This window comes from Rhinoraja longicauda, chromosome 9 (genome assembly GCF_053455715.1).
Source record: "Rhinoraja longicauda isolate Sanriku21f chromosome 9, sRhiLon1.1, whole genome shotgun sequence".
Lineage (NCBI taxonomy): Eukaryota > Metazoa > Chordata > Chondrichthyes > Rajiformes > Arhynchobatidae > Rhinoraja > Rhinoraja longicauda.
The window spans coordinates 14,482,662-14,505,127 of record NC_135961.1 but is presented as its reverse complement, the minus strand read 5'-3'; the positions used below and the strand labels follow the sequence as shown (position 1 = coordinate 14,505,127).

Genomic DNA, 22,466 nt, shown 5'->3' with positions numbered 1-22,466 from the left:
GAGTTAATGTAGTTTAATGCTGATTAAGTGCCAAGTGTTGCATTTTCAGAAGTGAAACCAGGGTAGGGCATTCACAGTGAATGGCAGAGCCCTGGGGATAGCTGTAGAGCAGTGGGATTTAGGAGTGCAGGTATATAATTCTCTGAAAGCGCCATCACATATAGATAAGGTGGTCAAGAAGTCTTTCGGTACATTGGCCTTCATCAGTCAGGATATTGAGTCTAGACATTGGGATGTTATGTTACAGTTGTACAACATGTTGGTGAGGATGCATTTGGAGTATTGTGTTCAGTTTTGGTCACCCTGCTATAGGAAGAATACTGTTAGCTGGAAACCATGCAGAGAAGATTTATGAGGATATTGCCAGGACTTGAGGGCCTGAGCTATAGGGAGAAGTTGGGCAGGTAGGACTTATTGATATAGAGGTGTATAAAATCATGAGGGGAATAGATGGGGTGAATGCACAGAGTCTTTTACCCAGTGGAATCAAGAACCATAGGTTTAAGGTGAGAGGAGAAAAATTTAACAGGAACTTGAGGGGCAACCTTTTCACACACAGGGTGGTGGGTGCATGGATCGAGCTGCCAGAGGAAATAGTCGAGGCTGGTACGATAACAACATTAAAAAGACATTTGGGAACTACACTCGTCCCCCTGCAGGACCTATACATCAGGAGGTGCAGAACCAGAGCAAGTAAGATTATGAGGGACCCCTGCCACCCCAGCATCGGACTGTTCCAGATGCTACGGTCGAGCAAACGCCTCCGCTGTCACGCTGTGAAAACGGAGAGGATGAGACGGAGTTTCTTCCCACAGGCCATCAGGACTGTCAACTTTTATAACTCCAGAGACTAAATTTTTGTCTACACTATAGTAACTTATTAACTTTATTTATGTGCTGTAACTGTAATTCTTTTTTTGTGCACAATCCGCAGGCATTGCCACTTTCATTTCACTGCACATCGTGTATGTGTATGTGACAAATAAACTTGACTTGACTTGATTTGACTTGGATAGGTACATGGAAAGGACATTTTTCTTTCCACTCCCCCCCTCCCCCCCTCCTCACACCTGTTCTGCTGAACCCCAGCTGACTTTGCATTGGTTTATCCCCTTCTCCTCCCCCTCCTCTTGCATTTCTCCCACCAGCTTCACAATTCACAACTTTTGCATTCTCGACCCTTCACAATTCACAACTCTTTATCCTTTTGGCTTCACGCCTGTCTTTTCATCTCTGTCCTTTGCCCAACAATCTGCTTATCAAAAATCCCACGTGCCTGTGTTCAACTATTACCGGTCCATGCTCTGTACTGCTCCTCCTCCCTTTAGACTTCGGACTGTAGACTTTGGAGATACAACGCGGAAACAGGCCCACCAAGTCTGCGCCCACCCTGTAGACTATCCTAAGCGCAAGGGACAATATACATTTTTACGAAAGACAATTAACCTACAATCCTGTACGTCTTTAGAGTGTGGGAGGAAAGCGGAGCAACCAGAGAAAATCCATGCGATCACAGGGAGAATGCACAAACTCTATACAGAGCACTTGTAGTCAGGATCGAACCCAGGTCTCTGGCGCTGTAAGGCAACAACTCTACCGCTGCGCCACTGTGCCACGCTCTCTTCCAGCTATCTTTTCTGCCCTCTCCCCCCGCAATTAGTCTGAAGAAGGGTTCCGACTGGAAACATCACCTTTCCACGTTCTCCAGAGATGCTGCCTGACTTGTTGAGCTACTCCAGCATTTTGTGTCTTTTCTGGTTAACCAGCATCTGCAATTCCTTGTTATTACATCCCCACCAGTACCATATTGTCTTCATAGATAAATAAAACAAAAGCTCAATTATAGAATGTATAGCCTACTCTTTCTTTTGTGCAATTAAATTTAAAATGAATTAAACCAATTGCATTAAGTGCAGTTGAACATAACTTTAACCCTCTGTAAGTTTAATTCATCTTAAACCTCATCCAAGTCAAGTAACAAAATAACTTATTCTGATCTAATTAATACATTAAGTGTAGGAAAGAACTGCAGATGCTAGTTTACACCAAAGATAGACACAAAATGCTGGAGTAACTTAGCGGGACAGGCAGCATCTCTGGAGAGAAGGAATGGGTGATGTTCCGGGTCCTGTCAGGTCTGAAGAAGGGTCTCGACCTGAAACGTCACCCGTTCCTTCTCTCCTGAAATGCCTGCCCCGCTGAGTTACTCCAGCATTTTGTGTTCAATTAATGCATTAACTTTTATTCTGCAAAGCAACTGACAAAATATCCAGTCTCTTTTGAGGCCAGCATATTTAATTTAGGTTTGCTCTATATCTTCATACTTTGGCATCATTGAGGCCACACAGTTCTTTTAATATCATGCTGTTCCCTAAAATCCTTACTACCTTAGAATAAGAGCAAGTATGTTATAGAACTATTTTATTTTCATGGAAAAATATATTGGAAAGATGGGTTATTAGTCATGAATGCAAAAGTGTAAAGATTAGTAGAGACAGGAAAAAAAGTGAGATGCAAATATAAGCAGCCTGGGCTGAAAACGGTGGAAGGAATATGAGCTAATTTAGCTGAAGAGCTCTTCGAAACAGTATCGCTGATCTCAGACCTGGTAACAAATATTTTGGTTCACTTAACCATTGATAAATCTCCATTAAAAAAAAAAATCATGGTTAATGTCGATACAAGAATGCCTTCTTACTCAACTAAAATACATTTGAAATTGACCTGAAGGAAAGTTGAGAATGATACAAATATCCTGTCCAGATCACAAGGGGATGCTTTCGCTACATTCATGGGTCATGCTATTTAACAATTAGAGAGAGGACAGAATGAGAATGGAATAATTAGGCCGCGATATAGGGATCCATAAAACATATTGTTTCTGCACTATTTCTGGTGATTTGCTTCAGATTTCCGGCACAACTCATGAGAGCAGATTTTCAGCACTGCTTGCACCATCTGCCAAATTGGTGAGAGCAGTAGTATGTGTGTCGGAAACACAGAAGGTAGACAGATTATGAAGTACATTCTTGTGTAACATTGTCTTTGTTTTTAAGGATATAGAGTGAGCCAAGTAGGTGCCAGACGACTGAAATCCTTTTGCCCACAGCCCCACGCCCAATCAACATATGCTTTGTAAAGAGTTTTATTCAGAAGTGTTTGTGGTTGACTGTAAGGATTAGTGCACGTGGAAAATGAAGCAGTACAGGACAGGAACAGGCCCTATGGCCCACAATCTCTGTGCTGAACATGATACCAAGTTAAACAATTTAGGCCTTCAGCTTAACAGGGAGATGGAGAAGAGGCTCACAAACAAAGGCTACAGAGAGAGAAAGACGAGAGAAAGAAGAGCTCTCAGTTGGGTGGCATATTCACAAAAGGCGATCAAGGGCAATATATCTCCTGTGTCTCTTATTATCTTGAGACAGGACCCATGCCTGAGGAGACTTGGAGCTTTTGATGGCACTAGGCCTGTACTCGCAGGAGGTTAGAAGGATGAGGGGGGGGGCCTCATTGAAACTTACCGAATAGTGTGGATGTGGGGAGGATGTTTCCACTAGTGGGAGAGTCTAGGACTAAAGGTCATAGCCTCAGAATTAAAGGACGTTCCTTTAAGAAGAAGATGAGGAGGAATTTCTTTGGTCAGAGGGTCGTGAATCTGTGGAATTCTTTGTCACAGAAGGCTATGGAGGCCGTCAGTGGATATTTTTAAGTCAGAGATCGATAGATTGAGACCAGTCTGAAGAAGGGTCTCGACCCGAAATGTCACCCATTCCTTCTCTCCTGAGATGCTGCCTGACCTGCTGAGTTACTCCAGCATTTTGTGATACCTTAGATAGATGCTTGTTTAGTAGGGGTGTCAGAGGTTATGGGGAGAAGGCAGGAGAATGGGGTTAGGAGGGAAAGATAGATCAGCCATGATTGAATGGTGGAGTAGACTTAATGGGCCGAATGGCCTAATTCTTCTATAAGGAGACTTCTATCATGTGATGCTGGCTCGAAGGGCCGAATGGCCTCCTCCTGCGTCTATTTTCTATGTTTCTATTTTCTATAACTGATGACCTCGACTTTTTCATTGAAGAAATCTTCACCGGCGTCTGTGTTTGCCGTAACTTCACTCTCTGGCCAGAACTTCCTGGCCAGTTTCTTGTTCACTGAACTCCTACCACTCCATCTCTTTCCAGAGAAGTTACAGAAACATCTACTCAAAGAGAGCTATGTATTTTACTGCCTTGGAGAGATAGAAAGAAAGGGGTAAATCTATCCCTTTGTGTCAATCGAGAATAACAGATTTCCCAATGGCATAATGAACACCAACAGACATTATGTCAGCATGAGGCTACCATATCTAAATGAAGTGATAGAGTCCTAACTATAGACTACAGTAACAGGCTCTTCAGCTCAACTCCTCTCTGCTGACCGGGTTATCCAACTGAGCTAGACCCACTTGCCTGCGCCTGCCCCATATCCATATCCAGACTATCCAGCCTCTCCTTACAACTTAGACCTTCCAGACTAGGTAATGTACTTGTATTATTCACAAAATGCTGGAGTAACTCAGCAGGTCGGGCAGCATCTCGGGAGAGAAGGAATGGGTGACGTTTCGGGTCGAGACATTATACCTTTTTTGCACCCTTTCAAGTTGAATGACATCCTTACTCCACCAGGGTAACCAGAATTGTACACAGTACTCAAAAGGCCAGGATTGTGGTGGTGAAGCCTTGGTCATCTCATTCAACTGCTTTGGGCTGGGACATTGTACGGCCCACACCAAACTCACAAAACATACAAAATGTGTAGGAAGGAGCTGCAGATACTGGTTTAAACTGAGGATAGACACAAAAAAACTGGAGTAAATCAGCGGGACAGGCAGCATCTGTGGAGAGAAGGAATGGTTGACATTTTGGGTCGAGACCTTTCTTCAGACTGAGACTTACTAATTATTGGATTTAGCCTTTGCTCAATGAGGAAGTGGGCCAGGAAGTGAAGATAAAGAGGGGAAAGCAAAGGAAAGCAAGGAAGGAAGAAGACAAAGAGGCAGCCCCTTCCCACTGGACACATAGGGAGCATCTGACAGGTTTGCATTTTCATGCAAAAACTTTAATCCAATCTCCTAATCTTCAGAAAACAAGGAAGTTCATATCTCCATGCTGCACAACCTCGACAACATGTTTACTTTGCTGATGAATGGAAAGTTACATTCTTACTTCAAAGGCCAGGTGTTGATCATCTCACACCAGACTGTCTAATTCCCCAAGACAGTTATACTGATGTACGTGTACTTGCTTATGTGAATAACTCATGTGGTCAGAGAACGGGATGATGTTATCAGAACATACAAGTATATATGATTTAGTTTAGTTAGAGATACAGCATGGAAACAGGCCCTTCAGCCCCCTATGTCCCCTATGATGAGAGGAGATCTTATCGAAACGTATAAGATTATTAAGGGGTTGGACACGTTAGAGGCAGGAAACATGTTCCCAATGTTGGGGGAGTCCAGAACAAGGGGCCACAGTTTAAGAATAAGGGGTAGGCCATTTAGAATTGAGATGAGGAAAAACTTTTTCAGTCAGAGAGTTGTGAATCTGTGGAATTTTCTGCCTCAGAAGGCAGTGGAGGCCAATTCTCTGAATGCATTCAAGAGAGAGCTGGATAGAGCTCTTAAGGATAGCGGAGTCAGGGGGTATGGGGAGGAGGCAGGAATGGGGCACTGATTGAGAATAATCAGCCATGATCACATTGAATGGCGGTGCTGGCTCGAAGGGCCGAATGGCCTCCTTCTGCACCTATTGTCTATTGTCCACACTGACCAATGATCACGCATTCACATTAATTCTATTCTATATACTAAGGGCAATTTTAGTCAGAGGGTGACAAATCTGTGGAATTCTTTGCCACACAAGGCTGTGGAGGCCAAGTCAATGGATATTCTTAAGGCAGAGATAGATAGATTCTTGATTAGTACAGGTGCCAGGGGTTATGGGTAAAAGGCAGGAGAATGGGGTTAGGAGGGAGAGATAGATCACCCATGATTGAATAGCGAAGTAGACTTGATGGGCCGAATGGCCTAATTCTGCTCCTATCAATTATAACTTTATGACCTTATGACCTTATAGAAACCAACAAACCCGCATGTCTTTGAAGGAAACCACAGTACCATGAGAAAACAGTATGTTCACACGAAGAATGTACAAACCACGTACAGACAGCACTTGGGGTCAGGATTGAACCCGGGTCTCTGGCACTGTGAGGAAGCAACTCTACTGCTGCAACACCATGCCGCCCCGCATGGTGTAAGGACCACGGGCTCAGTAACTGCAGTGAGGCTGGTGGAAGACTACTTGCTTGTGGTGGAGGAGTCCATTGATGGCCAGAGAGGACTCCTGGTCCTACAAGTCCTGGTTTTGGACTGTACAGCCTCATCTTCAGCAACACCATCCAGCTCTTGAATGCAGATTCAATGGAACCATTGATACTTCTTTGGAGTGGCACTTGACGCATTGTGGATCAGGTGACTGCGGCATCACGATGACCTCAGATTTGCTTTGAACAAAGCAAACCAGAAGTAATCTGTTAGTAGAATTTAGTTTAGTTTAATCTAGTTTAGTTTTGTTGAGTTTATTGTCATGTGTACTGAGGTACAGTGAAAAGCTTTGGTTGCGTGCTAACCAGTCAGTGGAAAGACTATACATGATGAAGGGAATAGTGTTTAGTGCAAGATAACATCCAGTAAAGTCCAATTAAAAATAGTCTGAGCATTTTCAAGGAGGTAGATAGTAGATATACACAAAAAGCTGGAGAAACTCAGCGGGATAGGCAGCATCTCTGGAGAGAAGGAGTGGGTGACGTTTCGGGTTGAGACCCTTCTTCCGGCCAACTAGTAGCTCAGGACCGCTCTCTAGTTGTTGAATGATGGTTCAGTGCTTCCTGGCTGCATGCCTGCTGATGTGGTCGTCATTTTATTATGGGTGCCCAGCAGTCTGCTTCACTCTTCCGCATCAACAAAGTCTTCAGCAGACTCTTTTAGAGGGAAACTCATGCAACATTACCTTCTTGGCATGAAGACAGCTGGACAACTCTTATAGTTTGCCATGAGCAGATTGCTCAGTTAAATAACTCACCACAATGTAAAGTGTTGAGATGTGATCTGAAGGTGACATGCTGTGGATCATGCCTTCCCCATTACCACGATGCTGTAGACTTGCTACTCCCTGGTAAGGATGACATTCCCCTCTATCAGAATGGAGAAAGACATAATGGCAGGGTTATTATGAAGTATTATTTATCTATTTTTGCTATCCACTCTGCTGCTGTAATCCTGCAAATTTCCTCGTTGTGGGACGAATAAAGGATTATTTTTTTAAAAGTAGATGGTATTGGCAGCTCCAGGAAGAGGTATTCCTGTCCCTAGGTGCAGTTGTCGATCCTTAAGGGGGTGAGATGACGGGGAATGGGGTATGAGAATCATGTGCAATTTTTCAAATTCAATGGACGTCACTCTGCCATCAGCAGAGGTCTCTGCTAAGGTCTCCTATAATGCTTAGCATCCAGATGCTGCCGATTATGTGTCTCCCTGCCTTGCAGGAGAGAGGGAGAAATATATTAAGAAATGCAGTGCCATGTCAGTAATGTCTCTGCCCTGGTTGAAACCAGGCAATGTGTAGAACTGAGAACGGGATGCGAAGATTAAAATTTTTTAAATGCATGAAAGTGAGGAATAATTCCTGATTGATCGGTCAGTAGCATCGCCATAGGACATTGAGTGACGTGATTTATCAGTGACACTGGGGTTGCAAGGTGTGATTTGATGTATTCACTGACATTGACAATGCCTCTAAGATCATTAACACTCTAGTGGCCCACTGTTTTGATGCTTCCTGCTGTAACTTCATTCCTCTTTGAACTTCATTGCTTTCATGCTTTTTGCTGGCATGTTTTCTAGACTTTCGCAGGGAGAGTTTGAACTTCATTGCTTGCATGCTTCTAGACTTTCGCAGGGAAAGGACTTCATTTGATCAGAAAGACCTGCTCTCAACCTTATTTAGATGCGGCTTCCAGGAAATCACAAACACGAAAATATGGTTTCCATCGTTGATTACAGCAACAAAGCCTCCCTTCCAAAAGAGATCTGGTGAACATCTTAACTTTATTCAGCATTGGGGAGCTGGAACTGATGCTGGTAACTCATGAAACTGAGTCCCAGCAGATATTCTTGGTTAATTGAAGGTTAGCGCTGGTGGGACATTGGAACCTGGTTGCCCCACCTGCGCATTTGATTGTCCCCTGCACTGGACTGCAAGGGTGTTGATTAACTACGGATCATCATCCTAGTACTTGCTTTCCAGCACAAATTGATTTTTGTCAACATTATTCACCATCAAGAGGTAATACCAAAGGCAAGCCAGAATTGGTAACATAGTATGAGTGAAATAACACGTTACAAAATTAATCCTTAATTCCCAATCTTCTTATTATGTGCTGGAACAATCCAAACCACATAAATGTCAGGCCTAAATTTTGGATATATAGATTTTTATCCATTACAATAAAAATGCATAAATATTAAGAGCAATAGAAACAAGGTTGTTAAATGGAGTAAAGTTACAAAGAGCCACGGACAATTTCAATGCTGACATAGGCTGATGGAGCTGAATGTACCATCGCTGTTCCCATAAACCATGAAGTTGCCCTGGATGCTGTGCCATAGAGGCCGCTACTATTTCTCGTAAAAGTCAGAAAATGAAGCAATTAGTTCAACATTTCATGATTTGTTTTGTGGAGATGGTTGTTAAGCTTTAACATTTATTTGATGATAAGCGACTTTCCAATTAGTAGGTTAAATACTTACAGTAACCAAGTTCACCCAGCGTGAGAAAATGAAAAAGCCACATAAACAATCGCTCCCAGTTAAATGCTTCTTGGGATTGCATCTCCTTGATAAACTTGAGGTTAACTTTGCAAGTGTTCCCATGGGTTGCATTGCTGGAATTTATCCTTAAAGCCAAACCAGAGAAAGTCAGCTTGGAGCAAAGTTGATTCTCCCTGTGGTTACTTGTAAGGTTAGGAAGCTACCACTGAAGTCCTGCAGCCTTGCGATTTTAGACTTTGGATATAACTTTTTTTTTTAAATTGTTGGTTAGGTGACGCAGCAAGCTTGGTCCAAATAGATTGCAGTGTGATGGAGTTCAGGGTTTACATGTCAAGCTCAGAGGTATTGTTGAGGTCTTTGAATATCCTTCCATTCGAATTTGACTACCTCTCTGTCTTTGAGTTTACTTTCCTTATTTGCTCTCAGTGGGTTGTTTTCTTTTAACCAAAAATGGCCTTTAGTTCTGAAGATCCCATGCTTGTCATTCCTGCCAGTGCGTTAATGAGTTTACTGACCTTTATTCTTTAAATCATGAGTTCTCTGCTGGACCTGTGCTTTCAGGTACTCTTGAATGATGGTGAAGCTTTCAATCCAGGCTCCTTCTGGTGAAACCAGATGAAGTCTGGTTTTAGATTTTTAGAGATACAGCGCGGAAACAGGCTCTTCGGCCCACCGAGTCCGCGCCGCCCAGCGATCCCCGCACATTAACACTATCCTACACACACTAGGGACAATTTTTTAAAACATTTTACCCAGTCAATTATCCTACATACCTGTATGTCTTTGGAGTGTGGGAGGAAACCGAAGATCTCGGAGAAAACCCACGCAGGTCACGGGGAGAACGTACAAACTCCGTACAGACGGCGCCCGTAGTCAGGATCGAACCTGAGTCCCCGGCGCTGCATTCGCTGTAAGGCAGCAACTCTACCGCTGCGCCACCGTGCCTCTTATCATATAGCTTGTAAGTGAGTAGCTTCCTGACGTTCCACATTCGCATTGAACCAGCCCTATTTATTCTTGATAAAGAAGTGAAAAGTCTCCTCCCAGGTGCCAAACATGGCAAACGTCAGAACAGCAAATAATCGGTGGACACCCTGAAGCTCCTGTAATTTGCGAGACAACAGGTTGTCATTGAGGCACTCCCTGATAAAACAAATTGTTCAGTATGATGAGGCCATACTTAAGCCAGGTTGTCTTGTTGATGATGATGATGATGATTCTTTATTGTCACATTTACCGAAGTACAGTGAAATGCTTTGTTTTGAGTACAACCCATTAAAATCATGTAGCAGTCCCCACCAAGGCAGTACACAAGTGCTACCAAGTTTTGGCGCCGACAAGGTTACAAAAGTTCATCGATCAGTCCTATCTATTGCCTGCCGCCGTGCTTCTCAGCAGCCCTCCCTACCCCCCACCACCACTGGGTCCCCCTTCATTCTTAGTGCCCCGACCACTCCCCACCAAGTTCATCAGGAGGACCCTTGGAGTTAGTCTTCCCTACTCCTTCCTTACCAATCACATCTTGACAGGGAATTGCACCCCTTCCCTTTCTAGATTTGAAGTCACCCCGGAGAATCAGTGTGTCTCCGTCATGGATCCTGAGTAGAAGATTTACATGGTCAAAGTAGAGGTTTCTCTTGGCTTGTCCAAAGCATCAAGGATTGAATGCAAACTAGGGTGAGCCATTGTGCATCATAAGACATTTGCTAATTCCACTCGGGGGAGTTGATGAAATGTTGGATTCGCTTATTTTTGATGGGAAAATAAAGCTATCTCTTTCAATCTGCCCTGTTAGAGAACCCATCAGTTAGTCGAGCTGGCGGAGATGCTGCCTCATAGTGCCAGAGACCTGGGTTCGATCTTGATCTGAGTGCTGTCTGTGTGGAGTCCACACATTTTTCTGTGACCGCATGTGTTTCCTCCAGGTGCTCCAGTTTTTTCCTAAATCCCAAAGATGTGTGTTTTTGTAGGTTAATTTGTTTCTATAAATTAACCCTGATGTGTAGGGTTTGGAGTGGGATAACATAGTAGTAGTGTGAACATGTGATCGATGGTCAGTGCAGACTCGGTGGGCTGAAGGGCCTATGTTCATGCTGCATCTTTCAATTCAATTCAATATAAATATTGCCCACCTTTTTCCCATTGTGCAATAGTCAAGGTAACGATATGGATGTTAAAGTATTTGAGTTCCCAAGCTCTGATAGCAGTATGTTGATCAGACCCATCGCTGTTGGGACTGTCTATGAGTGTTCTGGCACTTCACATCCCCAACTTCTTACTATGCTTCCTTTTAATATGTGTCGCCTGATCTTACCAGCTCTCAGATGGGCTTCGTAGAGCAAGGAGTTTTTAGATTTAGAGATACAGCGCAGAAACAGGCCCTTCGGCCCACCGGGTCCGCGTCGCCCAGCGATCCCCGCACATTAACACTATCCTACACCCACTAGGGACGATCTTTTTTTTTAACATTTGCCCAGCCAATTAACCTACAAACCTGTACATCTTTGGAGTGTGGGAGGAAACCGAAGATCTCGGAGAAAACCCACGCAGGTCACGGGGAGAACGTACAAACTCCGTACAGTACAGCACCCGTAGTCAGGATCGAACCTGAGTCTCCGGCGCTGCATTCGCTGTAAGGCAGCAACTCTACCGCTGCGCCACCGTGCCGCACCAGTTGATTCAGTGACCAGGGAGACGAAGGTGACTGGAGACTTGGTGCTGCTGCCTGGTTATTAATACTGATGTAAAGGTGGATGCAGACACGCGCACACGCACATCATCGCACACACGCACATCATCGCACACACACACAAACATCACCACATACATTCAAATGTACAGGCCACGTACCATACATGCACATACATAAACAGAGTTTCCCTCTTTGTTTTCTACTGCCCTCAGCTGCCTAATCTTCATATCCCCTTCTTTTCGACTATGCCAGAAGTTAAAGATCCAATGGCCATGGAGCAGAATGCAGGAATGAGGCTCAAGGCAGTTGCTTTGGTCTTCCTATAATCTAGTTAGATAGCAGTGCTGTCCATTAGACAAGCAGCTTGAGAATTTAGAATCATCAGGCCAGACCACATTGATGGCCAGGCTAAGGATTCATGGGAAACTGCTGGCTTACAACAGTCTGAGTCTTACAGACATCCGCATCCGGCCACGCCAATGCAGTAATATGGAATGGGCTGAAATTCACCTGTGGGCTCATTGAGCCTCACATTTCCCTTTTACCCTCCCAATGTGTTCATTGGTGGTTTGTGGTGACTTTCACTGAGGCACTCAATGTACTTCATATCTCTAAAGGCCAGCCAGAGCTGATGTCAGCCCTGGTTCATTTGGATGGGATCGCTGAGCTTCATTTATTTTGGTTAATGTTAAAATTTGTAATTTATTTATATTAATTTATGCAGTTAAGAGAGAAAGTTAGTAGACTTGATGGGGTGAATGACTTAATTCTGCTCCTATTACTAATGAACTTATGAACTTATATCAGTTAAATGCATTGCAAATGAAATTAATAATTTTAATTTTTTGATATTAATTATTTTAACGTATACATTTTTTTCTAACTGCTTCCAAATTCCTCCGATTGTCAAATGATCCGCCACGTGGAGAATTTGTGAATCCCACAATGTTCTCATCAGCCATCCCAGATCTCACAGAAGGAGAATGGAAGCAAAGCAGTTTTGACTCCAAGAACCTGCTTAAGTGTTGCCCGTTTTTCTCCTTAAGTGAAGCATTCCCTGTGAATATTGTGTGTGCACTCTGAAGGACACAATGAAGGAACCAGCTGTACCTTGTTACATTTCATTTGAGCCGATTTTTCCCACTCACTCCTGTGTAGAGCTGAGGCCTCCCATAACGGTGTGAAAAGTCATAACCCTCCTCTTATGTATACATTTATTCACCTTTGTGGACCAAAATCAACGTTCTTCCCACAGAACCCTCAGATCTCCATTACTACAGTACAGACTTTATGCTCTGACAGCAACTTCCAGATCCTGTGAAGTTCCTGTAAGACCATATGTAAGCCCTGACCAAAGATACTAGAGGAGCAAGATGGACCACTCCGTCAAAATTGCGTATACTGGTTTAGTACGCAAAGGAGCGGAACGTCCACCATTTTAGTAGGTAAAACCCACCATTCGCTATGCCTCTCACAGTGTAATCAATGTTGTGGGGGAACAGTATATGTGATGATACCATTAAAATGCAGAAGATATCTCATCTATCAACTCACATTTTTTTGTTATTTTTATTTTAAAATATTTTTCCCCTGCTTAATTTCTCTGAATTTATTATTTCTAACTGTTATGGTTTATGTATATGCATATATATATATATATATATATATATATATATATATACACAAAATGCTGGAGTAACTCAGCAGGTCAGGCAGCATCTCAGGAGAGAAGGAATGGGTGACGTTTCGGGTCGAGACCCTTCTTCAGACTGAAGAAGGGTCTCGACCCAAAACGTCACCCATTCTTTCTCTCCTGAGATGCTGCCTAACCTGCTGAGTTACTCCAGCATTTTGTGAATAAATACCTTCGATTTGTACCAGCATCTGCAGTTATTTTCTTACACACATATATATATATACACACACACACACACACACACACACACACACACACACACACACACACACACACACACACACACACACACACACACACATATATATCTATCTCTAGTTTCTTTCTTGTGATTTCCTCTAATTAATTGTTTAGCAACCTTTTTCTTTATATATATATAATCAGTCATGCACACAGTTCTCAGCAGATGGTTCTCCCTATCATGATCAATCTCTCACATATATTTCATTAAGGCCTACCCACACACATTCGCGATCAGTGATATCAAACTTATTTCCAGAAATCCTAATATTGTGAATAAAATAAACTATCAAACACATGTCAATATACTTTTTCATTCTTTTCATTCTATATTAGTGTAATAAAATGTAATGCATACATACCTACACTGATACAGTGCTAGCTTTAGACATAAATAATGTACATTGCTACCATTGTTTAGTTTTGAATTTAACATATAATTGAGGGGGTCGTTGCAATATAGTGCTAACTCTCACTTTTGTGAAAAATCAGTTACATGCATTAACACGATCCTTACCCACTACCCTACAACCTGTAAAAATTTCATATTTAAATTCAACTGATAAGTTGGTCAAATAACATCGGCACCTTCTTGGTTTTTTTGTGATTTATGGATTTTTAAAATGTGAATATCTCATTTGTGGGTCAGCAGTATATTGCACCAACCCCCTTCAATTTTACATCATTCAAAAATGAACTTCATAAACAAGGATAACACTTTATATTTCTGTCATTCATGGTAAGATTTACATCATTTTGTGTGCGAGATATACAGGGTTGCACTGTTTTGCATATCAGCTAACCAATGAAAAGATTAGATCCTGATTTACACCATCTCTTCACCTCCCCCCCCCCCCTTGTCTGAAGAAGGGTCCCAACCTGAAACATCACCCCTCTTTTTTCTCCAGAGTTGCTGCCTGACCTGGTGATTTACTCCGCCACTGTGTCTATTTGAATTGGATTCATGCTTCTGTACCATGTCAGGCAGCATTGGTCATTTTAGTGGCTGTCAAGGGTTTTTAACTAATCAATTTACCAATTCAAATTTTCTTGGCTCTAAGTATTAAGTCAAATGTCTTTTCAATTATATTGTGGATACAGTAGAGTTCTATTGTTTGCAAATGCCTAATCTTCTTTTCCATGATTTTTAAAAATAAACCAAAAAGAGATACAGCTCGCGGAGATGAAATTAAAATGAACAGAGAAAGCAAAGAAGAACAGTTCATTAAATATGATCAATTGGCCTGATACAGACAGAATGGATCTCTAGTGCAAATGTTCAATCAGTAACATCCAAAGTTTAAAGATCACAAAGCAGCAACTCTTCAACAAATAGTTATAAATGTCAACTATCAATTTATCTAAGAAGTTGAACAAAAATAATTGTTTGCAAACATTTTATATACAAAGAAATCGCAGAGAGTTGTGAACACTGCCCAGTCTAGCACACAGAATCTGCTTACTAAAATGGCGCTGAAATTTACCCATGACCTACTACGGCTTTTAGAGTCGAGTGGTCTATCTTGCTCCTCTAGTATCTTTGGCCCTGACCAAAGCTTATAACTGAGTTTCCCTTCCCAACAGCAGTGACTTCGGTTCCTGGCAAGGGCAGACAATAAAGTGCCTTGTTGCATGGTGAAGGAGGTTACTGGGAGGAAATACCTGTGTGCACTCGTGTACAGTGAATACATATGTTTACATGTATGTTTACATATTCTGTTGTGCTGCTGCAAGTAAGAATTGAATTGTTCTCTCTGGGACATATGACAATAAAACACTCTTGGCTCTTGACTCTTGAATTATGACAGAGAGGCAGTGAACAATGCAGATGTAAATAAAGAAAAGGGAAGTGCCAACATAAATGGAAATGGAGTTGGAAACATAATTTCCGTTAGGATTAAGGGAGCAATAAAGAGAAAAGTGTTTGACATCTCCGTGACAGTGTGACAGAAAGTTTAGAATAATTTAACAACGGAACGCATTTGATGCTTCAATAATAGTCTAAAAAAATTAGGGAAAGCTGCACTACTTTCCGGTACAAATAATTCAGTAGTGCATGCCTGTATCTTATATGACAACATCTAATATGCATTACAGTCAAGCATTGTAAATTATAATTTTAATGCATGAAAAATTAACAAACAGAAAATCATTGCCTATAAATTGGAGGTTATGATATTTTGGTTCCCTAAATGGACTGTAGCAGCACAAGGATCCAATCAGTCACGTTGTCAAAAGGCCAGGAAATTGGCATAACACTTGATTAAAATCTTGTTTTTAAAAAGAAAAAATGCTGGAACCTTTAATATATCAGACAGTGCCTGTGGAAAGAGGAATAGAGTATAAATGTTTTGGGTATGGAAAAGAGAGTAAACAAAATGGTGGGTACAAGGAACTGCAGATGTTGGTTACAAAAAAAGACAGTGTGCTGGAGTAATTCAACAAGTGAGGCAGCATCTCTGGAGAATATGGATAGGTGACAATTCAGACAGATGAAGGTCCTGACCCAGAATCTCTGTCTTCAAACAAACTGGTTTTATATTCCTGAGAGGCTCAGATGGGGAAGGGAAGTGTGGATAGGGCAGCAAAAATGTCTTTGTTGGTACAAGGCCAAACTTGTTGTTCGAATAAACTATACATAAGGGCAGCTCGTCAATGAGAGCAGTTAGAGAGAATAAATGTGAACAAAAGAACATTAAAGCGGAGAGGTGAGACCACTTAGAGAGTGCAAACACTGTGTTTGTGGTTTCATGGTGGAGCCAGACAGGCTTGCTATTGGAATAAATTCTAGACAAGGTCATCTCATCAACGGATTAACGAGAGCAATTAGAGAATACATTTGAACAAAAGAACATTGAAACTGAGAGGTGAGGCCGGTTAGACAATGAAAACACAAAGTGTTTGTGGTATCGGAGTAGAGTCAAAGGGAACGGAGGGATATAGATCACAAGGAGATTAGTTTGAATTTGCATCACGTTTAGCAGGGACATTGTGGGCCAAAAGGCCTATTTCTGAACTGCACGTTCTATGTTCCAAAGGAAAGTAAGAATTGTGAAATACAAAGCTATGGGTCAGAAAATGGTGTTCTTCGCCCTGCCACATGCGCAGTCGCTTTCACAGGGTATTTCTTGATATCAGCCGCCTAAGGAGCTTGCAGCTGCTGCATTGGGGTCATGCTGACCAAAATGAACCAAATCCCACATTAAGGTACATCTCCAATGCAGCCCCAGGGCAGCAGTATTAAAGCAGTAACATTGAGCAACTCATTCCCCTTTTACTCATGAGTCCAATGGTGGTTTTTGGTGACCGACACTGAGGTACTCAATGCACTTCATATCTCTAAAGGCCATCCAGACTTGATGCCTCTTGTCAGCCCTGATTCATTTGGATGGGATTGTTGATCTTCACTTATTTTGGTTAATGTTAAAAATTGTAATCAATTTATATCAGTTAAATGCATTGCAAGTGAAATTAATAATTTGATTTTTTTTGATGTTAATTATTGTAACTTGTATACATTTTTCCAGCTGTTTCCAAATGCCTCTGATTGTCAAACAATCCACAACTTAGAGCATCTGTGGATCCCGCATTGACAGAGTGTCTGGCTCCTCGTGCAATGGTCTGACCCAACAGGCCTTGTGCCACAAATGATCAAGGCCATTGTTGACGTGGGTTCAAGAGAGGGCCGACAGAGTGGAAATGCTAGGATCAATTCAAATGGCATTCATGGACCAAAGTGAAGCATGGAAAATTGAAGCTGACAGAGATTTTGGGCAAAGCGTTGGTTTCCCTGTGGGGGATGCTTTAATTTGCTCCCTTTTCTGCAGCATTTGCTCTTTGTTTTACTTTGTGTGAAAATCGCAGACCAGGGGTCGAAACTCTAACAGCCAATTTCTGTCAGTAAACTCAGACACAGCTGCCTTGCATCAGATGACTTCAACAAATGTGGATCTGGTGCCAATCATACATCAAGCTCACTAAGGTGGACTGTGCCTGGAAGTGCCCTGGCCAACTTTCTAATCATCACAAATTGAATAGAAAACACACACACAAATTAATCTAATCTCGGACCACATGCATTTAAATTCTTGATTCGTTCTTTAAGAATATTAAATTGAGGGTCAATTGAACAATTATTGTTAATTCTTTAAATTGGTGCATAAGCTGTTGACAAAAAAATAAATTGATCACTAGAGAGAAGGGGGTAAATCTTTCCTGTTGATTATTAATTGTGAATGTAATCCAAGGCCACTCACTGAATATTTAAATATAATGTAGTTGTCATGTGGATGAAGAAGTATTAATTGCATTCACTTCCTTATACAAATCATTTATGACTTCAGATTTGGCATCTTAACAGCTTTACTTTCAAACTACATGCAGAATTTTATGCAGGGCCAGAAACAACAACAGTGAATCTTTGTAGATGTTTTAATGTACCTTTTCACTTTGAATGCATGGAAGGGCACGATGAGTAAGATAGAGCTCTTGGGGCTAGCGGAATCAAGGGATATGGGGAGAAGGCAGGCACGGGTTATCGATTGTGGATGATCAGCCATGATCACAATGAATGGCGGTGCTGGCTTGAAGGGCTAAATGGCCTCCTCCTGCACCCATTTTCCATGTTTCAATGATAACTAATCATAAATCACAATCAGAAATAGGGATGGCACGGTGGTGCAGCGGTAGAGTTGCTGCTTTACAGCGCCAGAGACCCCGGTTCGATCCTGACTATGGGTGCTGTCTGTGAGATGTTTGTACTTTCTCGCCGTGACTGTGTGAGGTTTCTCCGAGGGCTCCGGTTTCCTCCCACATTCCAAAGATGTACAGATTTGTAGATTAATTGGCTTCGATAAAAATCATAAATTGTCCCTAGTGTGTGTAGAATGGTGTTAGTGTTCGCGGTGATCACTGGTATATGGGGATTGATGGACATGGTCCATTAAATATATTACTTCCTCCAATAACATCCACTAGTGAACAGGATGAGGCTCCCAAAACATATGCAAGGATCATACTGCTCTTTCAGTGTTACATAAATGTTGTGAGCAGCCAGAACTCACCCCATCGTGAGTGGCTGCATAAGCCAGTATAAGAGTGCCTTGCAGTACACACATTTAGCCATCAGTACTTAAACTCAGCCTACAATGCTGAAAGGGAAATGACATTGATATTGTAGCAAGCCTAGACAAGCAATCTGCAACATAAACTAACCAAGGAAACCGTGAAGATTGGCAACAGCAGGGTCTAGAAAGGGCTCCATAGTTCTTGGAAGCTGCAATGGAGGCTTGAGGTTGACCACAGGATCCTCCAGACAAACACTGTGTGGGTGACACAAGGTGCAGCAGTAGATTTGCTGCCTGACAGCACCAGAGACCCGGGTTTGATCCTGGTGCTTATTCACAAAATGCTGGAGTAACTCAGCAGTTCAGGCAGCATCTCAAGAGAGAAGGAATGGGTGACGTTTCAGGCCGAGACCCTTCTTCAGACTGACTATGGGTGCTGTCTGTACGGAGTTTGTATGTTCTCCCTGTGACTGCATAGGTTTTCTCCGGGTGTTCTGGTTTCCTCCCACATTCCAAAGATCTGCAGGTTTGTAGGTTAATTAGCTTCGGGTAAATTGTAAATTGTCCCTCGTGGGTAGAATAGTGTTAGTGTTCACGGTGATAGCTGGTTGCACGATTATTTCTGCATCGTATCTCTAAAAGTCTAAAAAAATGTCTAAACTGTGAAAACAGTCTATGGAGAAAATAGATTGGTGTTCTAGATAGTGAAGAGGGTACAGAATTATATTGATGAGGTGGGAAAATGGGGAAAGCAATGGCAGATGGAATGTAATCCTGTCAAGTGTAAGAAGGAATTGCAGATGCTGGTTTAAACCGAAGATAGACACAAAAAGCTGGAGTAATTCAGCAGGACAGGCATCATCTCTGGAGAGAAGGAATGGGTGACGTTTCCTTCTCTCCAGAGATGCTGCCTGTCCGCTGAGTTAGTCTAGCTTTTTGTGTCTATCTCCTGTCAAGTGTAAGGTGATGCAGTTTGGGAGGCTAGTGAGATTGGGGTATACGCAATGAATGATAGTGCCCAAAGGAGTATTGAGGAACAGAGGAACCTTAACAGGATTTCTGAAGAAGGATCAGAGATAGGTAACCACTTAATGTATTTGCAATCCTTCTTCAGAAAGAGATATCAAATAGCATTCAAAATCAAGCTAAAGATTTGCTGGAAAAGTATTAAAGAATAACTGATCCTAAGGTTCCAGCAGTCCTCAGTTTGAACATGGATTATAGACAATAGACAATAGGTGCAGGAGGAGGCCATTCGGTCCTTCGGGCCAGCACCACCATTCAATGTGATCATGGCTGATCATTCTCAATCAGTACCCCATTCCTGCCTTCTCCCCATACCCCCTGACTCCGCTATCCTTAAGAGCTCCATCTAGCTCTCTCTTGAATGCATTCAGAGAATTGGCCTCCACTGCCTTCTGAGGCAGAGAATTCCACAGATTCACAACTCTCTGACTGAAAAAGGTTTTCCTCATCTCAGTTCTAAATGGCCTACCCCTTATTCTTAAACTGTGGCCCCTTATTCTGGACTCCCCCAACATTGGGAACATGTTTCCTGCCTCTAACGTGTCCAACCCCTTAATAATCTTATACGTTTCGATAAGATCTCCTCTCATCCTTCTAAATTCCAGTGTACACAAGCCTAGTCGCTCCAGTCTTACAATTGGAGTATTAGTGCTGGAGTGCTTTACTCTTACCTTTGTCTACACTCTTTAAGTCCAATTCCCTTATGGGAGCCCAGGGTTGCTGAGCTTACCTAGTATTCCAAGACAAATGGAGTGAAAGTTTCAAGAATAAGTATGAAAAATGTATTTAGATATTGGAATGTACAATGCATCTATTGCAGCATGTGGTAACCATGCATTGTAATGTACCAGTGAAGGACAGTATAGGACACTTCACTGCTGATCTGGCTGGTTTGACTGAGGTGTTTTATGTCTAGAGTTACTGGAAATGCAAACTGATAACAATGCAGGAATGATGGGCTTTCTGGGACTGGAGTGAATGGTGAGATTATCCAACCGTCCCCTTAACTAGTGAGGTTTAAGGACTGTGAAATAAGCAGAGGAATGTCGGTGTGAGGGAACCAGAGAGAGAAAGATCATTGGTGGGGGAAATAAAGAAAAGATAAACAAAGAAATGTGAGGCGGTAATAAGAATTTAAAAATCGAATTTCCCTTTTTTAGAATTTCTATTCATTTCCTCAAGGAAAGAGACTCCACAGTTTTAACTGTTGACTTTCTGGGCAGAGAGGCATTAACAACTATCATGTTGCTTAAAGGTTATGAAAGCTAGTAATTACTAGTCTTAGCCATCGTTGCCAATTTCAGTGGGTTATAAATGTGCAAATATAATAGCCTCATGAAACTGACTGGGAGGTAAATGGTGATAAGCCATATCATAAAGCTGAGGCTGAGACCTGTAAATCGGATGGCAAATTCTCACTATTTGCAATTCAGTGGATTGCGAATTCTTCTTCCCACAAATTGCTGGGATACATTAGTAATTGAACTCTGTGACAATAATGTTTTACTGTAAAATTCTCAAACTAGCTACACAGCAATTAGAAGTTATTTCTTTGTAATTTGGAAACAGAGCATGAGCGAGGAAAAGAAAATGTCCAATTTTTATTGCACTTTTTATATTGTTCCATAGAATTTTCGAGTCACTGTTGGAACATAACTCTGGAAGGTTAGATTGCACGGAGTCCAGGGAGAGTTAATTAACTGGATATATAATTGGCATTATGGGAGGAAACAGACAGTGGTGATAGAAGGTTGCTTTTCAGACTGGAGGCTTCTGACTTGTGGTGTGCTGGGCCCATTGCTGTTTGTAATGATTTGGGTATGAATGAACAATGTACAAGGCATGATTAGTAAGTCTGCAGATAACATTAAAATAGATGGTATCATAAGAGGGTGAAAATTATTATCAAGAATTACAGCAGGAACTTAATCAGCTGGACAAGGGTTTTGACAGATGGCTAATGGAGTTTAATACAGATCAGTGTGAGGTATTGCATTTTGCAATGAGGAATAGTAAACAGCAAGGGTCTGGTGAGTGTTGTAGGAGTACAAGTGCATAGGACCCTGAACGTGACATTGCAGGCAGGCAGGACAGTGAAGAAGGCTTTTGGCACACTGGGTTTCATTGGTTATGGAATGGAGTAGAGAAGTTGGAATATTATATCACTGTTGTACAAGATGTTGATGAGGCTGCACTTGAAGTATTAACCTGTAAAGAGTGCAAAGAAGATTCACAAGGATGTGGCTCAGGACCTAAGCTGTGAAGGAATGGTTGGGCTGCCTAGGATTTTATTCCTTGGAGTGCAGGAGGCTGAGGGATGTGGCTGAGTGAGGCATAAAAAAGGTGTATATAATCATGAAGGGAAATGAAAGGGTGAATGCGTAGATTCTTATTCCTAGGGTAGGGTAATCAAGAACCAAGCAGCACACGTTTAATGTGAGCGGGGAAATGCTTAACAGGGACCTGAGGGAAAACTTTTTTATGCAGAGAGGTTGGTGGGTACATGGAACGTGTTGTCAGAGGAGGAGCAATAACAACATCTGAAAGGCATTGTACAGGAAAAATTTAGAGTGATATAGGCCAAATGCAGTAAAATGGGACTAGCTTAAATGGGGCATCTTGGTCGGCAACAATGAGTATTTCCTTGCTGTATGATTCAATAAGAAATACAGCAGCCATTTTACACACCAAGTGCCAATAAGCAGCATTATGACAACAACAAATAATCTATCTCAGTATTAATGAGAGAGGTATAAACTTTAACCAGGACACAAGAAAATCTCATGTCTATCTGAGAAAGCAGATGGGCATGAGTTTCACGTTTCATGGAAAGGCAGCACCTTTAATAGTACAATATATTCTCAGTGGGTTTTT

General features: G+C 42.0%; 1 protein-coding gene across 1 annotated transcript in view; it reads right to left on the bottom strand.

Moving 5' to 3' along the window:
• Positions 1–22,466, bottom strand: part of LOC144596908 (uncharacterized) — a 148,749-nt gene that overhangs the window by 104,849 nt on the left and 21,434 nt on the right. The window lies entirely within an intron of this gene.